General features: G+C 45.1%; 1 protein-coding gene across 2 annotated transcripts in view; it reads left to right on the top strand.

The window, feature by feature from the left end:
* The first annotated feature begins 11,155 nt into the window (after positions 1-11,155).
* The window catches only part of LOC144681720 (protein FAM3C-like), a 62,254-nt gene continuing 53,101 nt past the window's right edge, over positions 11,156-20,308 (top strand). Inside the window, exons 1-2 of one of the 2 annotated variants that reach the window (XM_078543622.1) lie at positions 11,195-11,260; positions 15,723-15,784. The gene's annotated coding sequence lies outside the window, so the exon portion shown is untranslated. Of the gene's footprint in view, positions 11,261-15,722; positions 15,785-20,308 lie in introns of both variants that reach the window. The other variant, XM_078543623.1, reaches the window with a different exon arrangement.

The following is a 20,308-nucleotide window of genomic DNA, read 5'->3' as shown; positions in this document are numbered from 1 at the left end:
GTGTATTTTCCAAATTATGTGCCCCTGAACTAGACTCCTGTACATTTGAACATTTTGTAGCTGTGAGACCTAGTTGCTGTGCACTGCGGGGCCAGAATTTCACATGTATAATCGTGGAGAAAAATGTGTTAATTAGGACAGCCAAGTTATACAATCCCATATTCGCAAAACGCCTGGTGGGTGCAAGTGTAAATGCAATCCCAAGGATTTCTAATAGAATAAAAACAAATGATTGATGTCATGAAGTAGTTTATTGTCATTGTGATGTAATCCTGTCAATAAAACAGTAATGAATCACTTCACAGAAATACCAATTCTCCTTATAAATATACAAAGATAAATATGATATGAATGTAGAGATACATTTCCACACAAGCAAATCTCCATTGAAATTGTCACTTATGTAATTTTTGCAATTTTGCTTCTGCAATGCCCCTCAGATGGATCTTCATTAAGACAACACGCCAATCACGAGACAAGATAAATGTTGGGTGTTGCAGGGAGGGTATAGACTGAGGAGGAAGACTGAGGGAGAGAGACATGGCCGGGGTGTGGAGGAGGTTGAGGAGAGACAGCTGGAGCTAGGAGACAAAGAGAAACAGTGGCCAGTTACTACATTGTTGGAGGAGGGGAGTACGGTAACGTCCAGTTTCTGTATGGGGAGCGGGGGAATTGCTGCATCTGGTGGGCAAGGCTGCGTGCAACCCCACGGAAATTCACCTGGCAGATGCAAGGGTAAACCCAGACCTGCACTTTAATGGAATTAAAATGAATAACAAAGTCAGTCATTGAGATCATGACATAATCAGGAATAATCGAGAGAAGATTCACTGGTGTTTGGTTAAGTAAAATTGACAACAGGTGCCATATGGTTCCAGCTCAAGTTGGCTGAGAAGTACTGGTGACAAACTGGGAGTCCCTACTGGATTCCAGATGAGTCCAGTGGAGCTAACAGTTCATCGATCACTTCCAGTAAAATCTAGCTGAGACCTGCTCAAAACCAGTTTGTGCCAGTTCAAGCTTGAACTGGCTGAACTGGTTTTTCCACAGCAGCACCTTCATCTCTACAACATCATAGAAAGCAGTCCCTGCTGTCCATACATCTGCACTGGACTAATGGAATAATTAGCCCACTTTTCTGGCATCACCACAACTACCCCTTTTATGACATGTTGTGAACTTGTATAAGCTATTCAAAATGCAGAATGCTGCAGATGTTGGAAATTTGAAATACAAACAGAAAATGCTGGAAATACTCAGCAAGTCTGGCAGCATCTGAGAAGAGGAGGGAAAACTCAGAACAGTTCTGATGAAAGGTCATCGACCTGAAACATTAACACAGATACTGCCAGGTCTGCAGTGTATTTCTTGCATTTTCTGTTCTGACTTTTCAAAGTTGTTACCTCACTGCATTTTGAGCTCCAGTTCAAACTCCAAACGAGCTCTTCCTGTGCCAGTCTCTTATTCAAATTAGGAGAAGGGACTTCCATTACAAATGTAGCAGGACCCATCACTCGAGCTTCTGATAAGTGTGTCTGTGCCATGTAAGTGCACACAAATGGAGAGTTGCTCCATTTTAGAAATGAAAGCAATCCTGTCAGCTGACAGAAGAAGCTCAGTGACAGACACATAGCAGTAAGCCAGGTTCTATGTACCTAGCTGCAAAAAAAAACAAAATATGTGGATAAACTCAGCGTTTAAACGCAAAACAACTCTCTAACCAGAAACCATCAACTCTGTTAAAGAGGCATACTTGATTAGGCCAGGTTATGACTGTGCCTAGTTTGTATGAGAAGAACCTCACCAAAGATTTGTTTGGAGATCTTTATTGTTAAAATGATACCCATGTGCCAGTGTATGGGCTCAGCTCAGATTTTGCCTGTGGTTACACGTTAGAGAATTAGTCTTGCAAATTGAATGCAACCAGTTTTTCAACCATTGGTCAGTGGGACCCCACAGAATCAGGTCTTATAAACCCACTTCATTTATTGTGTCTCGATTAAGGTCCAACACTTTGGGCTGGATTTTAGTTCTGGGATGGGGGTCCCATTGCATCGGTGCATGAGGTCAGACTTGCTTTTTTACAATCTGGCAAATTAATGGCCAGGGAATGCACTCAGTGTCCAATGTAAGTTGCTGGCTGGGCTCCTGAGGCTGGAGGATCAATATGAGGTCCTCCAGCACTCACAGATCAGCAGCCCCATCATCAGAGGTGGGGAGCTGCTGAAGTATGTAGGAGAGAGGAGCCACTTCACGATGGATTTAATGCGTCTCCGGAGACTTTTGGAAAAGGTTAGATTAAAACTGTCCACAGATGCCAAACCCAACTGTGGAGGGGGAAACTTGTAGCATGTGGCTGCAACTGTGGCCATCTCAGTATGTTGGCCATGGGGAAGGGAGTGAAAGTTGTTTCATGGGGATGGGGGGGCACTTAAAATGATGCTGGCCCCCCCAGTTGGCCTTAAAATATTGGTCTCAATTGGGCCTTTAATTGCATTAACAGAATACGCACTGTTTGTGGGTGCAAGCCGTCAACCCACAATCCCCACCCACCCCCCCCACCTCCCCTCTCCCCCCCACTCTCCCCCCCACTCTCCCCCCACTCCCCAAACCTGCATCTACCAAAATTATCCAGGGCTGGAACATGCTGGCAAACCAACATGTCACTCTTCAATGCCAATTTTCCAGCTCTCCAACATCCAGTCCCGCCACTGACAGGAATCAAAAAAATCTGCCCTTTGTGTCTTTGGGTGACCCAGTCATTACCATAATTGTTACATTTGACCTCTTCCTGATAATGATCTATCTATCAGACAACATAAAATTGGTGAACAAAAACAGAAACAAAAATACCTGGAAAAACTCAGCAGGTCTGGCAGCATCGGTGGCGAGGAGCACAGTTGATGTCTCGAGTCCTCATGACCCTTCAACAGAACTAAGTAAAAATAGAAAAGGGGTGAAATATAAGCTGGTTTAAGGGGGATGGGGGGTTGGGACAAGAAGAGCTGGATAGATGGCCAGTGATAGGTGGAGATAACCAAAAGATGTCACAGACAAAAGGACAAAGAGGTGTTGAAGGTGGTGATATTATCTAAGAAATGTGCTAATCAAGGGTAGAAAGCAGGACGAGCAAAGTACAGATAGCCCCAGTGGGGGTGGGGTGGGGTGAAGGAATCGAAAAAGGCTAAAAGGTAGAGATAAAACAATGGATGGAAATACATTTAAAAATAATGGAAATAGGTGGGAAAAGAAAAATCTATATAAATTGTTGGAAAAAATAAAAAGGAGGGGGAAAAAACAGAAAGGGGGTGGGAATGGAGGAGAGAGTTCATGATCTAAAATTGTTGAACTCAATATTCAGTCCGGAAGGCTGTAAAGTGCCTAGTCGGAAGATGAGGTGCTGTTCCTGCAGTTTGCGTTGAGCTTCACTGGAACAATGCAGCAAGCCAAGGACGGACTTGTGGGCATGAGAGCAGGGTGGAGTGTTGAAATTGCAAGCGGCAGGGAGGTCTGGGTCATGCTTGCGGATAGACCGAAGGTGTTCCGCAAAGCGGTCACCCAGTCTGCGTTTGGTCTCTCCAATGTAGAGGAAGCCGCACTGGGAACAACAAATGCAGTAGACTAAGTTGAGGGAAGTGCAAGTGAAATGCTGCTTCACTTGAAAAGAGTGTTTGGGTGCTTGGACGGTGAGGAGAGGGGAAGTGAAGGGGCAGGTGTTGCATCTTCTGCGGCTGCATGGGAAGGTGCCGGGGGAGGGGGTTGAGGAGAAGGGGGTGATGGAGGAGTGGACCAGGGTGTCACGGAGGGAACGATCCCTACGGAATGCCCCCAGGGGGGGTGAAGGGAAGATGTGTTTGGTGGTGGCATCATGCTGGAGTTGGCGGAAATGGCGGAGGATGATCCTTTGAATGTGGAGGCTGGTGGGGTGAAAAGTGAGGACAAGGGGAATCCTATCATGTTTCTGGGAGGGAGAAGAAGGTGTGAGGGCGGATGCGCGGGAGATGGGCCGGACACGGTCAAGGGCTCTGTCAACCACCGTGGGTGGAAAACCTCGGTTAAGGAAGAAGGAGGACATGTCAGAGGAACTGTTTTTGAAAGTAGCGTCATCAGAACAGATGCGACGGAGGCGAAGGAACTAAGAGAATGGGATGGAGTCCTTACAGGAAGCGGGGTGTGAGGAGCTGTAGTCGAGGTAGCTGTGGGAGTTGGTAGGCTTGTAATGGATATTGGTGGACAGTCTATCACCAGAAATTGAGACAGAGAGGTCAAGGAAGGGAAGGGAAGTGTCAGAGATGGACCATGTGAAAATGTTGGAGGGGTGGAAATTGGAAGCAAAATTAATAACTTTTTCCAGGTCCCGATGAGAGCATGAAGCAGCACCGAAGTAATCATCGATGTACCGGAGAAAGAGTTTTGGGAGGGGGCCAGAGTAGGACTGGAACAAGGAATGTTCCACATACCCCATAAAGAGACAGGCATAGCTGGGGCCCATGCGGGTACCCATAGCCACACCTTTTATTTGGAGGAAGTGAGAGGAGTTAAAGGAGAAATTGTTCAGTGTGAGAACAAGTTCAGCCAGACGGAGGAGAGTAATGGTGGATGGGGATTGTTCGGGCCTCTGTTTGAGGAAGAAGCAGAGAGCCACCAGACCAGCCCGGTGGGGGATGGAGGTGTAGAAGGATTGGACGTCCATGGTGAAGAGGAGGCGGTTGGGGCCAGGGAACTGTAAATTGTTGATGTGATGTAGGATGCCAGAGGAATCACGGATGTAGGTGGGAAGGGACTGGACAAGGGGAGAGAGAAGGGAGTCAAGATAGCGAGAAATGAGTTCCATGGGGCAGGGACAGGCTGACACGATCGGTCTGCCGGGACAGTCCTGTTTGTGGATTTTGGGTAGGAGGTAGAAGCGGGCCGTCTGAGGTTGGGAGACTATGAGGTTGGAAGCTGTGGAAGGAAGTTCTCCAGAGGAGATGAGGTCAGTGACAGTCCTGGAAACAATGGCTTGATGTTCAGTGGTGGGGTCATGGTCCAGGGAGAGGTAGGAGGAAGTGTCTGTGAGTTGACGCTCAGCCTCTGTGAGGTTGATGTCAGTGCGCCAGACAACAACAGCAGCACCCTTGTAGCGGGTTTGATGACAATGTCAGGGTTGGACCTGAGAGAACGGAGTGCAGCAAGTTCAGAGAGAGACAGGTTAGTATGGGTGAGAGGAGCAGAGAAATTGAGACGACTAATGACACGCCGACAGTTCTCAATGATTTGGAGGAAGTGAGAGGAGTTAAAGGAGAAATTGTTCAGTGTGAGAACAAGTTCAGCCAGACGGAGGAGAGTAGTGGTGGATGGGGATTGTTCGGGCCTCTGTTCAAGGAAGATGCGGAGAGCCACCAGACCATCCCAGTGGGGGATGGTGGTGTAGAGGGATTGGACGTCCATGGTGAAGAGGAGGCGGTTTGGGCCAGGGAACTGTAAATTGTTGATGTGATGTAGGGTGTCAGAGGACTAGGCACTTTACAGCCTTCCGGACTGAATATTGAGTTCAACAATTTTAGATCATGAACTCTCTCCTCCATCCCCACCCCCTTTCCGTTTTTTCCCCCTCCTTTTTCCAATAATTTATATAGATATTTCTTTTCCCACCTATTTCCATTATTTTTAAATGTATTTCCATCCATTGGTTTAACTCTACCTTTTAGCCTTTTTAGATTCCTTCACCCCACCCCACCCCAACTAGGGCTATCTGTACCTTGCCTATCCTGCTTTCTACCTTTAATTAGCACATTCTTTTAGATAATATCACCACCTTCAAAATCTCTTTGTCCTTTTGTCTGTGACATCTTTTGGTTATTTCCAACTATCACTGGCCCTCTACCTAGCTTTTCTTGTCCCAACCCCACCCCTTAAACCAGCTTATATTTCACCCCTTTTCTATTTTTACTTAGTTCTGTTGAAGGGTCATGAGGACTCGAAACGTCAACTGTGCTCCTCGCCACCGATGCTACCAGATCTGCTGAGTTTTTCCAGGTATTTTTGTTTTTGCTTTGGATTTCCAGCATCCGCAGTTCTTTGCTTTTATAAAATTGGTGAATTTTGATGGTCTGACTCCGACAGACTTTCAAGGTGCTATTTACAGTAATAAAACATGCGGGTCAAAAGAAAGCCTTATATTCTATGGAAGAAAAATCAATCAAGTAGGTTGTTTTTTTTCAAATGCTTGCTGTGGGAGTGTGAAGGAGGGACACAAATGTAAGATTCTATATCTGAAGTATTGCTTTGCATTACCAAGTGTTCAAATATGGTTAATTGTATCATTGTGCTTCGAGATGACTTTTTTCCATACTTAACTATCATAGAGAGACATTAAACAAAGTAGCTATGATATCTGTAGCAGTTATTGTAAGAACGAATGTTAATTTAAACAGATTCAACTTATTTATCTTTCAGTATTAAGACTTATTCTGATATTCAGAAGCTATGGAAGTGTGTATGCCTCATTTATTGGAGGAATTGTGTGAGAAGTTACTGAAAGATCTTTGTCACTTTTAGACAATGAATTATGATTGTGAAAGACCAGTTGAAAAAAGAAATTGCATAATGTCGAAAGAGGCCATTCAATGGGAAACAATGCAAAATACTGAATTTATTCTGGTAGCAAGAAAAACCCAAAAAATTAAATGTGGTAGTTCACCAATGGTTCAACCTTCACTACAGATTAAATAAATTCTGAATTCTACATGCCCATTGTGTATTCTATTTGCAAAATACATGATTAAAATTTTATTTTGTGGTGATTGGATGCCAACTTAAAAATTCCCTTAGCAGGGGAATTCAATTCATAGTATCAACCTGGCAAAAATAAATGGATTCTATTTTCCTGCCTCATTTTAATAATTGGAACATAGTTGGAAGAGAAAAACAATAAGCTTTTGATATTCTGCAGCTGGGGAGTATTTGGCAGCATTGCGGGCTGACACAGGAAAACAGTAGGGTCATGGTAACGTTACTGGACTAGTAATTCAGAGGCCCAGGCTAATGCTCTGAGGGGTGAAATTTAAATTCAATTCATGAAAAATAATCTGGAATTGAAAGCTAGTAATTGTGACCATGAAACTATCATTGATTGTCGTCAAAACACATCTGGTTCACTAATGTCCTTTAGGGTAGGACCCTTACCTGGTCTGGCCTACATGTGACAGACCCACAACAATGTGGTTGACTCTTATTGCCATCTGAAATAGCCTAACAAGCCACTCAGTTCAAGGCCATTAAGGATGGGCAATAAATGCTGTCCTTACCAACAATGCCCACACCCCAAGACTTCACCTGTTGTCTGCATATGAGGGCTCAGTCGAGATTGATACTTATGTGTGTGGAATATATCAACTTCCTCACTGCATGTTAATGCTGGTCCATCAGCTTGCTATATTGGTTAGCCGCATCATTTGATTTGTTATGGTATTTATTGTGCACCTAACTTCTGGACATTTCCTGGCTGCGTTTTATCTATTGCCAGCTTGGTCCGGTGGTAACACTCTTTCTTCTGGGTCAGAAAGCTGTGGGTTCAAACCTCACTCCAGCACATAATCTAGGCTGTTACTTCAGTGGGTCAGTTGGACTGTTGGAGATGCTATTTTTCTGATATGATATTAAACCAAGGCCCTGTCAGGCGAACATAATAGATATCATGGCACTATTCGAAGACAATCGGAATTTACCCAGTGTCTTGGTTAACATTAACTCTTAACCTACATCACCAAAGCAGATTAACACCTCATTATCTTATTGCTGTTTGTGGTACCTTGCTATGTGTAAATCGGCTGCAATGTTTGCCTTTGAAACAACATTTTAAAAAATAAATTATTGGATGTGGAATACTTTGGGGTATCCCGAGGTTGTGGAAGGTGCTATATAAAGGTATGTTTTGAAGAATTGGAACACACTTTTGTCAATAATAACCCTGTTCATTTTGAAAAATAGTATTCCTTATATGGCGCATTAATCCTGTACTTTTGTACCACATTATGTCATTGCTTCTACAAGAGAATATATTGTGATCTTCATGACTGGTGAACACATTAAAAAACAAGCTTGCACATGAAACTTGTGATTTCAATTATTAGTGTTACAATTTAGTCAGTCCATATAGTCAGCAGAGCAGAGCTCAAAATTCCCCTTAGCATTGAGCAATATATTTTCCATCTTATGTGGTACTGAGAAAATGAGGAGGGAGCCCTTCAGCAACCAATAGCACTGTGTCTAATGCAGAATCTCTAATTCTTTTCCTGCATCTTAACCTTTGTGGCCTGTTGTAACTCATCACCACATTGACTAGCTCATGGTCGAGATTGAATTTCTGCCCTTTGTGTTCTTGGGCAAGATATTGTTGGTCAGTTAAAAATAAAAGCTTCCTTCTATCAAATGGGTAATGTGATCTATTGTTCTAGGTGTGGTTTATGTTTGTTTATGCAGCCTGGTTAGTAGTTTAATATCTTCAGTGGTACTTGAATTGTTTAGATACGAGTTTAGTAGGAACATGTATGAACCGTTTTATCTGTGACCAATATGCCAATAATTAGCTGGTTCTATGATACTTAAGTGAGAAAATAAATTGAATGGCTCATATTTCATGGTCAGCAGTGAAGCAACGGCACCTGCCTACAACGATCTAGTAATTTCTGTGTTGTGGATTTCCCCCCTCCTGGTGCTATTTTGATTTTGACGTTAGCTAAAGGGGATCTCATGGTATCCAGCAACAATGATGCCATCAAGCAAACTAAGCAGCAATCGCATTGAAGAATTCCCACAAACAGCAAGCCAGGAGATAAAAACCACCTTCACTTTTTAATTATTTTACAGACAGTAAAATGAAGTTTGGTATATATACATGAAATTAAGGTAAAATCTGAAATATAAACTTGAGAAATTTGACATTTCACAATTTTAGAATTAGTTTTCCAGGGTAAGAGAGGCTGCCTAGCAGCAGTTATGAATTTAGATTGTTAAAGGCACAGTTACACCTCATTGCATTGTGGGTTTTGCAGCAGGATCAATTATGTAAAAGTGCAAGTTCGTGTCAATTCGAGTGGATTTAGGAGATTTCCATCTGTGGTACAGGTACTCCCACCGACCTCCACAATCTACATGTACACACATTGTACCTGTTTCAGCTAAACAAAATAAGTGACAGCCATTCACTGACTCATTCCTTGGCCAATCAGGGTCAAGCTGCCTGGTTTAAATTTCAAACAATGCTTGGCAGTTAACTGTCAGTCACCATCACTGTTGCATTCTCTATGGCAATACCACTTGCCAACCAATCAGCACTCTCTTCACATACGGTATAAATTGTTGTTTTCCCCTTATATTGGCATTCTTGCAAGTGTCCTGATGAGTGTAAGATGAAAAGCTTAGACGTCTCTTTGTTCAGCAATATTCAAGTTCTGTACTACCAAACAACTATTTGTATTTCCTACATTACAAAAGCTGACATTTCAAAAGAACTTCATTGGCTGTTAAATGTTTTGAGCTGTCCAGTGGTTGTGAAAAACACTGTATAGCCTGCTTTCTTTTCTTAATTAATAATTCTGACTTGAATTAATTGCTCTCCATGTAACATAGGTAAAGTAAGATGTTCAACTGGGAAAGCTAAAGGGGTCCCCTGTCATTTTAAATTTTTTGAGCATGATCCATGTGGTTTTTGCTTACCTGACCTATTCTTCTCCCACACACTTGATCTAAGTGTCCAAGAATCCAACCATTCTACAGTTCTATTTTTGAAAAAGTGAGACATAAGTGATGACTTTGTAGCGTTTTCTGTGTCTTCAATGTTATTCATATTTTCAGACTTTGCTTAGAGTGCACAAAATCTTTTTGCTTCTCACCTGCACAGAATACATCTGAAGTCTCCATCATAAACTTTGTAACCTGCAATATTCTCAAAATTTGGATAAACTGAACAGCAGAACCGAGGGGAGCAGCACCTTTATTCAGCTAAAAGCAGTGAATGCTGTTTCTATATATGGTGAAAAGCGCAGACAGAAAGGGCAGGAATCCCAGAACACAAGCATCAATTCCTCTAAGTGGTGTCTTTGCTATTTTCCCAAATCAAAGGTTAATATCCGGTATGATATCGTTGTAGTATCTTCACAAGAGCTCCTGTGTACTCTCAGGTAAAGCAGCATTCCCTGACCTAAATCAATTCTCATTTTAAAGTGATGAATTATGGTTATATTTTCATATAATATTTTGATATTATTTGTAGATGTACTGCAAAATTTAATTTGATTTCAGAATCGCAGTTGGGTGGACTATAGGAACCTTGTTGCGGTCAGACTGAAGGGCTTGGTGATGTAAAACAGGTAGTGCAGCATTACCACTGGTAGGAGAGTGTAATTACAGTAATATAAATTTATATGAGCATGTTTTATTATTATAGATATGTGCTTAGTAATATAGAACTAGAAAAGTTAATAACAGATGTATTTTTTAGACACTCCCTATACCCAACCTTTGGGCCAAGTTTTTTGCCATCCATCGTTTCAAGTTTACATCATACAGTTGATAACTTTACAAATCAAAAATATAGAACTGTCCAGAAAATTCTAAAATGAATACATAAAACAGGATTCTAAAAGTCTAATTTTGAAAGCGTATTTTTTTTTCATATCTAAGTTGTGAATTTGCTATCAAGGTTGTTAAGAAGTTTCATTAGAAGCAAAACAAAACCAAAACTAAGTGATCATTCCAATTTCTGCTAATTTGTATCCTGCTCTCTGTTTTCTTTTTTGGAATTGGCAAAAGCTGTCAAGTTCAAAGGTGAGTGTACACTTGTTTAATAGAACATCGTACTTAACTAAGTTTTATAACAGGAATGGATTAAATTCCATACACTCTATTTTCTGATTTATACAAGTTATACCCGCCTTCTGATGACTTCAGCGACAGATGCAACTATAGGTCCTCTGGCAATTTACAACTTGTAGGAGAACGATCTTTGGGTGTCACTTACATACACAAGATGTAATTCTTCCATTGAAATTACAGGGTTATTAAAGCTTTAGCCTTGAGTCCAATCCATGTAACACTCAATGTATTAACTGGGTGTGCTTCTTTGGTTGCAGATGCCACGTTGTCACAATCTCCTCCCCCTTTTGTTACCAGCAAAATGCAAAGTTTGGTTTGATAGTTTCGGACACTGCAAGAAGCACCGAGGTAAAAACAACTAGACAGTCAATGCAGAGCTGGTGATTTGATGGCTGAACGACAGGTAAGTTCTACTGCTTTATATTTTGGTTTACTTCAGCCATTAACAAAAAGGAAAACCATAGTTTCATTTTCAGTTTAGTGCTGTTGAATTTTCTATTTGCTACTTACTTTTTTTTCAATGGACTTTCAGCTCTAAAAAATAATTTGATAGAATCTAATTCAATTGAGGCCATTGTACTTTTTTGTGTCTTTGGTGATCGGTTCATATTTGTAAACAAAAGGATTATTTTACACACTGACTTATTTTCTGGAATTTAACTACAGATTATTACTGAATAAATATCCTGTAATTGGGTCACTATCATTAACTGGTTATTCTAGGTAAAATACATAAGACCATAAGACCATAAGACATAGGAGCAGAAATTAGGCCATTCGGCCCATCGAGTCTGCCCTGCTATTCAATCATGGCTGATAAGTTTCTCAACCACATTCTCCCGTCTTCTCCCCGTAACCTTTGATCCCCTTACCAATCAAGAACCTATCTATCTCAGTCTTAAATACACTCAATGACCTGGCCTCCACAGCATTCTGTGGCAATGAATCCCATAGATTCACCACTCTCTGGCTAAAGAAGTTTCTCCTCATCTCTGTTCTAAAAGGTCTTCCCTTTACTCTGAGGCTGTGCCCTAGGGTCCTAGTCTCTCCTACTAATGGAAACACCTTCCCCACGTCCACTCTATCCAGGCCTTTCAGTATTCTGTAAGTTTCAATCAGATCCCCCGTCATCCTTCTAAACTCTATCGAGTATAGACCCAGAGTCCTCAAACGTTCCTCATATGTTAAGCCTTTCATTCCTGGGATCATTCTCGTGAACCTCCTTTGGACCCTCTCCAGGGCCAGCACATCCTTCCTGAGATACGGGGCCCAAAATTGCTCACAATATTCTAAATGTGGTCTGACCAGAGCCTTATAAAGCCTCAGCAGCACATCCCTGCTTTTATATTCTAGTCCTCTCGAAATAAATGCCAACATTGCATTTGCCTTCCTAACTACCAACTCAACCTGCAAGTTAACCTTAAGAGAATCCTGGACTAGGACTCCCAAGTTCCTTTGCACTCCAGATTTCTGAATTCTCTCCCCATTCAGAAAATAGTCTATGCCTCTATTCTTCCTACCAAAGTGCATGACCTCACACTTTCCCATGTTGTATTCCATCTGCCACTTCTTTGCCCCTTCTCCTAACCTGTCAAAATCCTTCTGCAGCCTCCCTGCCTCCTCAATACTACCTGTCCCTCCACCTAACTTTGTATCATCTGCAAACTTAGCCAGGATGCCCTCAGTTCCTTCATCTAGATCATTAATGTATAAAGTGAAAAGTTGTGGTCCCAACACTGACCCCTGCAGAACTCTGGCCGCTATACTGAGAAGGACCCCCTTATCCCCACTCTCTGCCTCCTGCCAGACAGCCAATCTTCTATCCATGCTAGTACCTTGTCTCTAATACCATGGGCTCTTATCTTACTGAGCAGCCTCCTGTGCAGCACCTTGTCAAAGGCCTTCTGGAAGTCCAAGTAGATAACATCCATTGGCTCTCCTTTGTCTAACCTACTCGTTACCTCCTCAAAGAATTCTAACAGATTTGTCAGGCATGACCTCCCCTTGATGAAACCATGCTAACTTTGCCCAATTTTACCATGCACTTCCAAGTATTCTGAAATCTCATCCTTAATAGTGGACTCTAAAATCTTACCAACGACCGAGGTCAGGCTAATCGGTCTGTAATTTCCTGTCTTTTGCCTCACTCCCTTCTTAAACAGGAAGGTTACATTAGCGATTTTCCAGTCCTCTGGGACCCTCCCTGACTCCAGTGATTCCTGAAGGATCACGACAAACGCCTCCACTATCTCTTCAGCTATCTCTTTCAGAACTCTGGGGTGTAATCCATCTGGTCCAGGTGATTAATTCACCTTCAGACCTTTCAGTTTTCTTAGCACCTTCTCCTTGGTAATGACCACCATACTCACCTCTGCCCCCTGACTCTCTTGAACTTTGGGGATGTCACTCGTGTCTTCCACTGTGAAGACTGACGCAAAGTACCTATTTAGTTCCTCCGCCATTTCTTTGTTCCCCACTACTACTTCTCCAGCGTCATTTTCCAGCTGCCCAATGTCCACTTTTGCCTCTCTCTTACCCTTTATATATCTAAAAAAAACTCTTGCAATCTTCTTTTATATTACTGGCTAGTTTACCCTCATATTTAATCTTCTCCCTCCTTATTTCTTTTTTAGTTGTCCTCTGTTGGCCTTTGTAGGCTTCCCAATCCCCTGGCTTCCCACTGCTCTTCGCCACATTGTATGCTTTCTCTTTAGCTTTTATGCTGTCCCTGACTTCCCTTGTCAGCCATGGTTGCCTCGTCCTCCCTTTAGTATGATTCTTCTTCCTAGGGATGAATTTTCGCTGTGTCTCCCAAATTACTCCCAGAAACTCCTGCCATTGCTGTTCCACTGTCTTTCCTGCTAGGCTCTTCTCCCAGTCAATTCTGGCCAGCTCCTCCTTCATGCCTCTGTAGTTGCCTTTATTCAACTGTAATACCATTACATTTGATTCCAGCTTTTTCCTCTCAAATTGCAGGGTAAATTCTATCATATTATGGTCACTTCCTCCTAAGGGTTCCTTCACCTTAAGCTCCCTTATCAAATCTGCCTCATTACACATCACTAAATCTAGAATTGCCTGTTCCCTAGTGGGCTCCACCACAAGCTGCTCCAAAAAGCCATCTCGTGGACATTCCACAAATTCCTTTTCTTGGGATCCACTACCAACCTGATTTTCCCAGTCTACCTGCATATTGAAATCCCCCATGATCACTGTAACCTTGCCTTTCTTACACATCTTTTCTATCTCCTGGTGTATCTTGTGCCCCACATCCTGACTACTGTTCGGAGGCCTGTACATAACTCCCATTATGGTTTTTTCACCTTTGCGGTTCCTCAACTCTACCCACACAGATTCTACATCATCTGACCTTACATCATTTCTTGCTATTGATTTAATTTCATTTCTTACTAACAATACAACCCCACCCCCTCTGCCAACCTGCCTATCTTTTCGATAGGATGTATATCCTTGGATATTTAGCTCCCAGTCCTGATCCCCTTGCAGCCATGTCTCCGTAATGCCCACCACATCATACCTGCCAATTTCAATCTGCGCCACAAGCTCATTTACCTTATTTCGTATACTGCGTGCATTCGGATATAACACCTTCAGTCCTGTATTTCCCGTCCCTTTTCTCATTGTTGTCCCTTTATCTGATGTGCTTGAAGTTAGATTCCTAGCCCTTTCCAAACACTCTGTCCTATTTTGTGTTCTGGAGACTTTAATAGCCTCTCCTGGGCTCTCCTTTCTTTTCAGTTTTTTCATAATTTTCCATGAGGTTGAATCCAACCCCCCCCACACCCCAACACGCTAACCTGCTGCTTTGTTTCCCATTAGTCATACTTCTTGGAGTTTTACCCTTCCCTTCCCCACCCCCCCACTTTCTAGTTTAAAGTCCTGTTGACCACCCTATTTACCCTTTTCGCTATTAGCACGTGCCTTTAGATAATATCACCACCTTCAACACCTTTGTCCTTTTGTCTGTGACATCTTTTGGTTATCTCCACCTATCACTGGCCCTTTACCTAGCTCTCCTTGTCCCAAACTCCCCCCCACCCCTTAAACCAGCTTATATTTCACCCCTTTCCTATTTTTACTTAGTTCTGTTGAAGGGTCATGAGGACTCGAAACGTCAACTGTGCTCTTCTCCACCGATGCTGCCAGACCTGCTGAGTTTTTCCAGGTATTTTTGTTTTTGTTTTTGTTTTGGATTTCCAGCATCCGCAGTTCTTTGCTTTTACTTCTATGAGAGTTGGTTCACGCTGGCCTCTATCCATTTGTACAGTAGCAGCACCCAAGGTTTGAGAATGGATCTCCTTGTGACCTGAACTACATTTCCATGTCCTTTACGTATATATATTTCTCCAAATTTTCTGAAGACAGACCAAATAACACTGGTTGCGGCATTGCTCGATTGTTTTATCCCACAGTGAGGCAACTGTACAGAGTAACGCATGATCCAATTGTCTTAGTTCATTCATTACAACATATCCCCGTAGTAATTTTAAAATAATGGCAATATTGCCCCAACCCACTTGAGGGGGTGATCATGTGCTTGTTACACCTCAATAAACATGTGCCATATATTACCACTTATTTTTAATGGAAAAGCGATTAAAATGACTGAATACAAATTGAAAATAATTGAAAATCTTGAAAGTCCCTAAATAAACAATGGAAGGTTGCACAATATGTTTCCATCCTGGATTAACAAAAGAATATGCACTCAGCAGATTAACATGGAACACAATACATCATGAAATTTTGTCAAAACATCAAGTAAAACAAGATGTTCAACATCAAGTTCTGGATTGAGAGCAATTAAACATAGGCAAAAATGTTCATTCATCATTTTATTTTAGGTACAAGTGATTAGAATGATTCATTTCAAAATTTCCTTTGTTGACAGTCATGGGCGTTTCAGGTAATGGTTCAAATGAACAGTTTATTTACCCATCATTTTACTTCTGTATGCTTTCCATATGAAAGCAAAAGATCAAGAGTGTAGCTGGAATGATTAATTGGTCTAACAGTTTTAACAAGAGTAACTGAAAAACTCGGTCACAAAGTAGATAGACCCTTTCACAAAGGATTTTAAGCAGAATGGCACTTTACTTTTTTTAGTTTGACTTAAATAAAAATGAAGCTACATTTAAATCAGAAGTGCTGATTATCTTGTTGGTCTCTGCAGAACCTGTTCTTACCAGCAGACATATCTAGGGAACATAGGGCAGAATTTTGTGGCTGGCATGGGGGGGGGTTAGTGGAGTGGGTGTGAGCGCCGGCAAGCATGGACCTGATCACCGCCCGTGATCTGTGCCGCCATTTGATGCGGACGGGTCAATTAAGGCCCGCCCAGCGTGAATCACAGCTCCCGAGGACAGCGGGAGTGAGTGGGCGGCGGCGGGATTGCAATGACCACCGGGTCCAATGGTGACCCGACGGCCTGTTTAAAAAAGCTGCTGCAGCCTTTCAAAGGCTGTGAATCATGGCCAGTGGAAGGGCTCCCCAGAGCGCTGCTGGTGAGCAGGCCAGGCAGGAGGGTAGGGCAGGGGGGCACTGTGTCCCTCGTTTTTCAGATGATTGCCTTGCTGCCCTCCTCGAGGAGGTAGCAGCATAGCGAGAGGTCCTCTTACCCCGGGATGGGAGGAGGAGGACCCCCCTCCACCATCCCCCACATGACCCAATGTGCCTGGGAGGAGGTGGAGTTGGTGAGCTCCCGCAACGTGGTGCGGTGCACCTGGATCCAGTGTCGCAAGCGCTTCAACGATCTGTTGCGCTCAGGAATGGTGAGTTACCATGTTGGCATTGGTCATAACCCAGCAGGTAGGCTTTCCCACCTAGTGCACCCCCCCACACCCCACACCCCACACCCAGTCTGAGTGTAGTGACAGCATTAAATCATTGACGGCATGTGTCCTTCACTGGGTGGGCCAGCAGATATTGCCCATGCCTGAGAGGGTGGTGAAGAGATGGGTTCTGCCCCCACAGCATGTGGTACCCTGAGACCCACATTACTGTTTTGGGGGTAACCTGGAGGAGCTGCACCTAGGCACAGTGCTGGAACTCCAGGGCATGTCAAAGTCAGGGTGATGACACGCGGGGAGGGGAGCTTCAAGGTGACGTGGCACCGATTGATCTGCTGTCCTCTGCACTCCACCTGCTTGCGCCTCCTTGGTATAGAAGGTTAGACCATGTGGTGTCTAATGTGATGTCGGCAGCATTTGGCCAAGGGGGTAGAGGGTTAGTGGGGGGGGACAGGCCTAGCATCTTTGTGTGAGTGTTCGGCAGTAGCTGGGTGAGGAGGTACTGGAGCCCTGCAATGTCCCACTCTGGTTGGGGTGGGCCATCCGCGAAGAGAGTCCAGGTACAAGTAGCACTAATCACTGCTCTTCTCTCCTTTTCAGGAGAAGAATGCACATAATGCTGCTGAGGGGGTGAGGACTGGCAGAGGGCCGGCACAGTTAGCGATTCTCAGCTGCTTCAAGCAGGAGGCCCTAGATTTGGAGAGGGGCCTTGCGCCCAAGTCCACCGGTGTCGGTGAGGCTGGGGTGCCACGGGCAGGTATGTTTGCCCAGTAGTGAGGTCACCATTGTTCTCCCAGCAGCCATGGCAGCGCCGAATGTTCAGTGATTGAAGTTTGCAACATGGCTTGACCATTGCTTATGGAAGGATGAGCACATAATGATCTGGGGGATGCACATTGACATTGTCTCCACGTTAACTGATCCAATGTCCTTGTTCTTCCTTTCAGCAACAGTGGAGCAGGGCCGGGAGGAGGAGGAGCAGAGGCTCCTCTCACGCCTGAGGGCCCTGAAGTCTCACCAGTGTCACACCATCTCTGCCAGGCAGGCACCAGCGCAGATACTGGCACCTCCGTGCGAATTAGAATATCGGCTAGTGTCCCGGGGCACAGTGGTGAGGGCACTTCACAGTCGCTGGAGAAACTGGCAGAGACAGAGAGTGCCCATGGCACCAGCAGTCAGAGGACTGCAGGGGACCAGGCACATGCTCAGTTGGTGGCTGATGATGTGCCTCTGGAGTCGTCCACGACGCAGCAAACACAGGAAATGCGGCCAGGTGTGTGGGAGCATCTGGGGGAGATACATGAGGCTGTGCTTGGCTTGGTCTCCATGGTGGAGGAGTCTACGCGGACTATTGCTGAAGCAATGAGCCACACGTCCGTCCGCCATGCGTCCTCCATGGAGAGAGTGGCGACTCTCGTGGAGAGGCTCCTCCAGGAGACCCATCAGGGCTTCCTGGGGATGCGCTCTGACCAGCAAGCCCTCACATCGGCAATGACCTCAGCTGGTCAGTGCCGGTGTAGGAGATGGTCTGGGCACCAAGTTCCCCAGCTCGGTGCCCATCCATCCACGGTGAGCAGGGAGGTCCAAAGCGAGCTCATGTTGGCGCAGCAGCTGCCAGTCATCTCTATGGGCTCCTCTCAGGACACTCTGGATGAGGGCGGCAGCTCCTCCGCCCCTCTGCCAATGACTGTTGCATCCGGTGAGGTTGTGACAACTGGGGATTTGCCAGCTGTGGAACTGGCAGCTCCCTCCCAGGCGGGGCCAGCACAGGCTTCACGGGCCAGAGGACAACTGCTAAGGTCAGAGGCCAACAGGACAGCAGAGTCAGCAGTCTGTCTCCAATGCCACTCCCAGCGAAGGATCAGGATCATCCACAGCATCCCCCCTTTCCAGCACAAGATTGTGGAGAGCGCAGCATGCAACCAGTATCAGTGACACACAATCTGGGGGGTACTGGAGTGCACCCCCTGAGCGGCCCAGGCATCAGAAGCGCATCTTGAGAAGACCAATGGCTCTCTCCACCACAGCCCTTGTGGAGGCGTGGCTCCTATTGTACTGCTGCTCAGCTTCTGTTCTTGGATAGCGGAGAGGCGTCATGAGCCACCTTCGCAGGGGATAGCCCTTGTCACCCAGCAGCCATCCATTCAGCTGGGCTGGAGCACTGAAGAGCCCCGGCACCCGGGAGTGTCTGAGGATGTAGGCGTCGTGGGAGCTGCCTGGGTACCTTGCACAGACTTGTAGAATCTGCATCCTGTGATCACACACTATCTGCACGTTCATGGAGTGGAAGCCCTTCCTGTTGACGAAGGCACCGGGCTCACCTGCTGGCGCCTTGATGGCCACATGTGTACAGTCTATTGTACCCTGGACGCGGGGGAAGCCAGCAATGGCCGCGAAGCCTCTGGCTCGCTGTGTCTGGCTGGCATCATCCCAGCGGTAGTGGATGAAGGTCAATGCACGCCTGAGCAGAGCATCTGTATGCTGCTTGACACAAGCATGGACAACTGATTGGGAGACACCGCAAAGATCACCCGCCGACCCCTGGAAGGAGCCAGAGGCATAAACGTTCAGGGCAGCTGTGACCTTTAGAGCCACAGGCATGGGGTGTCCACCCACACAGTTAGGGGAGATCTCAGGCCCGATCATCTAACAGATATAGTTGACTGTCTCCCTTGAGAGACGGAGCCTCCTTCGGCACTGCACCTCAGACATATTGAGGTAGCTGCTTCGCTGCCTGTATACCCTGGCTGCAGGATAGTGGCATCTTCTGCAGGCCCTTCCGCCTTGGACTACCTCTTGGCCCTGCGCCCCTTGTGCCTGTGCCTGACCTCCCAAAAGTGGCTCCTCTGGAGGCTGAATGTGCACTCCTGGCCTCCTCCCCCTTCTAGTCCTCCCTTCCTCCTCAGAGGAGGTACCTCTAGTGGAGAGTTCAGCTCGCATTCCCAGGCTAAGGGGAGGCTTCCCGAAACCTCCAGGCCCAAAAAAGATTCCTCTCTGCAGAGTGCTGACCTGAAGGTTGTGAGTCCAGATCAAGCAGCTGGTATACATTTTGAAGTATTGCAGATCACACAGGCAAGTATCAGTAACTTTGAAAAAACAATATCTGACAGAGCACACTCGCGACCCCACTGAGTCCTCTTATCCCGCCCGTGGTTGAGGATTATACAAATGTGTCCTACCCGCCTGCCCGTTGCGCCCGCGCGCTGACCCGAAGATTGCGCAGGTGCTGAAAAATCGCCTTAAGTGGCCCGTTAATTAATGGCGGATGTGCATTGGATATCATCACTCACCTGCCAAATGAAATATCGCGATGGCGCGTGGTGATGTTGGGACGCTTGCCTGATGTCACCGCGCGTCATTTCACGTGCGTGCATGTGGGGCCTGCCCCCGCACGCCAACGGGAAAGTTCAGCCCATAATCTCCTGTCTGTACTGTGCTCATGCGTCCCGTACCTACATGATTCCGTTGTTTTGTCACATGGAAAGAGGGGGAAAAGCACAATATTACTCTGAGGTTGGGGCTTTTTAAGCATTCATAGTACCAATGAAAGCTCTGCACTAAAACAAAAACTTTAGGCTCTGCTGTGAAGCATAAAAAAATAGCCACTTATTACTCTTGAAGTGCACTCTGACTGGGTTGGA

This window comes from Cetorhinus maximus, chromosome 6 (genome assembly GCF_964194155.1).
Source record: "Cetorhinus maximus chromosome 6, sCetMax3.hap1.1, whole genome shotgun sequence".
NCBI lineage: Eukaryota > Metazoa > Chordata > Chondrichthyes > Lamniformes > Cetorhinidae > Cetorhinus > Cetorhinus maximus.
The sequence above is the reverse complement of the archived record's forward strand: the minus strand, read 5'-3'. Positions and strand labels throughout refer to the sequence as shown.